This window comes from Ornithorhynchus anatinus, chromosome 14 (assembly GCF_004115215.2).
Source record: "Ornithorhynchus anatinus isolate Pmale09 chromosome 14, mOrnAna1.pri.v4, whole genome shotgun sequence".
Lineage (NCBI taxonomy): Eukaryota > Metazoa > Chordata > Mammalia > Monotremata > Ornithorhynchidae > Ornithorhynchus > Ornithorhynchus anatinus.
The window spans coordinates 16,969,868-16,973,178 of NC_041741.1; the positions used below are offsets into that span (position 1 = coordinate 16,969,868).

At 46.7% G+C, this 3,311-nt stretch overlaps 1 non-coding gene across 1 annotated transcript; it reads left to right on the forward strand.

Moving 5' to 3' along the window:
• The first annotated feature begins 280 nt into the window (after nt 1-280).
• On the forward strand, nt 281-418 carry LOC114816842. The gene has a single exon (XR_003764647.1). It is a non-coding gene; the product is annotated as a small nucleolar RNA SNORA7 (small nucleolar RNA).
• Nucleotides 419-3,311: the final 2,893 nt, after the last annotated feature.

Below are 3,311 nucleotides of genomic sequence, written 5' to 3' on the forward strand. Positions count from 1 at the left end.
AACCTGGTTAGCTTGCACCTACCCCAGCTGCTAACCCGGTGCCTGGCAGACAGTATAAAAATCCCGGCCAAAAAAAATGGATGCCGGGTAAATTCCGAATTCTTTACTCCCAGGATTTTCAGTGTAATACTCCAAAAGATCTGGACATATGTTTGATGATCAGTCTCAGCTAAGATGCACTAGATACATACAAATCTGTTCTCCCTCCTACTTAGACGCTGAGCCCCACGTGGGGCAGGGACTGTGTCCAACCTGATAAGCTCGTATCTGGAACAGTGCTCCCCTCTTAGCATCGCATCTGGAGAGTTTCCGGTCCTCTACCAGTCTCGGATACGAGAGGGAGAGTCAAGCGGAGGCCTCTCCGTTCCATTCCTAGCTTGGGCAGTGGCTAGGGAGTGGAAGGCAATCTGCTACAAGTCAAAACTCACCCACGCTGGGCAGAAGCGGCATGGGAGAGAGAAGAGGGCGGAGACTCAAGTTAATAATAATAATGTTGGTATTTGTTAAGCACTTACTAGGTGCCGAGCACTGTTCTAAGCGCTGGGGGAGATACAGGGGAATCAGGTTGTCCCACACTTTTAATCCCCATTTTACAGATGAGGGAACTGAGGCACAGAGAAGTGAAGTGACTTGCCCACAGTCACACAGCTGACAAGTGGCAGAGCAGGGAGTCGAACTCATGCCCTCTGACTCCGAAGCCCAGGCTCTTTCCACTGAGCCACGCTGCTTGAAAGAAGGCAGTGGTAAAACGCGTCTGTATTTTTACCAAGAAAACTGTAAACTACCAGAACGATTGAGGATGGGGAATGGGGCGTTCTGAGAGAGATGCGTCCATGGAGTCGCTTTGGGTCGGAGACGACTTGACGGCAGTAAGGCAACAACAGTGCGTGGCACAGAGTAAGTGCTTAACAAGTATTATTATTATAATAATGTTGGTATTTGTTAAGCGCTTACTATGTGCCGAGCACCGTTCTAAGCGTTGGGGTAGATACAGGGTAATCAGGTTGTCCCACGTGCGACTCACAGTCTTAATCCCCATTTTACAGATGAGGGAACTGAGGCACAGAGAAGTAAAGTGACTTGCCCACAGTCACACAGCTGACAAGTGGCCGATCCGGGATTCGAACCCATGACCTCTGACTCCAAAGCCCGTGCTCTTTCCACTGAGCCATGCTGCTTCTCTAATACAGTCCTTGGCACATAGTAAGTGCTTAACTCAGTGACTCCAGGAAAATCAACAGACCTCAATAAAACCTCTATATCTCTGCTTCTCCATGCCCTTCTGTAAATTGATTTTATACTCGCATTAAGGAACATTAGGATATTTACAGGGCTTTGAAAGTTGTATTTGGAAAATTCAGATTGAGAGATAAAGGTATCATAACGACCGATCTGAGTCGAAAACCTGTCAGCTCACTGAGGTAATGATGGTGATGCTGAGGACGCTGATGGTATAGGTTAAGCACTTGCCCACAGTCACCCAGCTGACAAGCGGCGGAGTCAGGATTCGAACCCATGACCTCTGCCTTCCAAGCCCGGGCTCTTTCCATGGAGCCACGCTGCTTCTCTATGTGCCAGGCACTGCACAATGGGCAGCGATTGTCTCTCTCTGTTGCCGAAATGTACATTCCAAGCGCTTAGTACAGGGGTCTGCACATAGTACGCGCTCATTAAATACTATTGAGTGAATGAATGTACCAAGCGCTAGGAATACTTTGCCTCTGATTCTGCCGTCACTCGGGTTGAACGGAGGTTGCTGCAGCCACGATGTTGAGTACTGACCACTATATGATAGCACCGGAGAAACACACACCTATTGATCAAAATGAAGGATCTAAATTAAAGGCTCGATCTAAACAGGAAAATCAGTGAACGAATAATCACTGTTGCTGGGTGTCCAACTCCTATTAGCCTTTGTTAATAAGTTAAAGAGCCCGGGCTTGGGAGTCAGAGGATGCGGGTTCTAATCCCGGCTCTGCTACTTGTCAGCTCTGTGATTTTGGGAAAGTCACTTCACTTCTCTGTGCCTCACTTACCTCATCTGTAAAATGGGGATTAAGACGGTGAGCCCGGTGTAGGACAACCTGATTACCTTGTATCTAACCCAGTGCTTAGAACAGTGCTTGGCACATAGTAAGTGCTTAACTAGCACCATCATCGTCATTATTATTATTATTTTCATTCTTCCCTCCTTCATGAACCACTTTTTAAATTTGGGGTGGGGGAAACCTGGTCACTTTACTTCTCACATATCAGTTTTCTCATGCAGAAATACCTTTAGGAACAGGGCCGCTTGGTGGAAAGAGCTCGGGCCTGGGAGCCAGAGCACCTGAGTTCTAAACCCGGCTCTGCCATGGGCCTCTCGGGTGATCTTGGGTAGGTCATTTAACTTCTCTGTGCCTCAGTTACCTCATCTGTAAAATGGGGGTTCAATACCTGTTCTCCCTCCTTTTTAGACCGTGAGCCCCGTGTAGACCTGATTATCTTGTATCTACTCCAGTGCTTAGTACGGTGCTTGACACGTAGTAAGAGCTTAACAAATACCACAGTTATTATTATTACTACCGAGGCAGGTAGATGCTCCTGAGTCCATCCTCACCGTTAGAGAAAAACTGGCCTGGGCCTCAAGGTAGATGAAAACTTCGGGGAAAATTGACTACGAGAGAGTGGTCAAAAAGATGAGGAAAACTGATTTTAGGGAACCAGGTTCAGGTAGAGGACAAAAGCAATCGGGTATTTATTGCTATTGTTCTTGTCTGTCCGTCTCCCCCGATTAGACTGTAAGCCCGTCAAAGGGCAGGGACCGTCTCTGTTACCGATTTGTACATTCCAAGTGCTTAGTACAGTGCTCTGCACATAGTAAGCGCTCAATAAATACTATTGAATGAATGAAATGAATGAACAGTTGTTCTAGAAGAAGACTGTCCTGCAGAGGCAGAAACCGACTCCTCGATCCCAGTTTGTCCACGAACAAGAGGAACTATTAAGTGCTAAATTAGGTAAACCCGAAGACTAAGTGGGAAAGCTATACAAAGGAGAAATCGGGCCAATTAATAAGAGGTTAAAGAAATAGCACAGGTGTGTAGGGACAAGCTAATAATGGTAGCAGCGTCAACTAGCAGGAGATGTAAAAGGAAACCAAAAAAAAGCTTCAGTTCTAATGGTGATAGTGGTATTTGTTAAGCACTTACTCTGTGCCAAGCCCTGGGGTAGACACAAGATAGATCAGACACAGACCCTGTCCCACAGACAGCTCACAGTAAGGGGCAAAAGAGGTTGGCAAGGGAAAATCCCATCCTTAATAATAACTG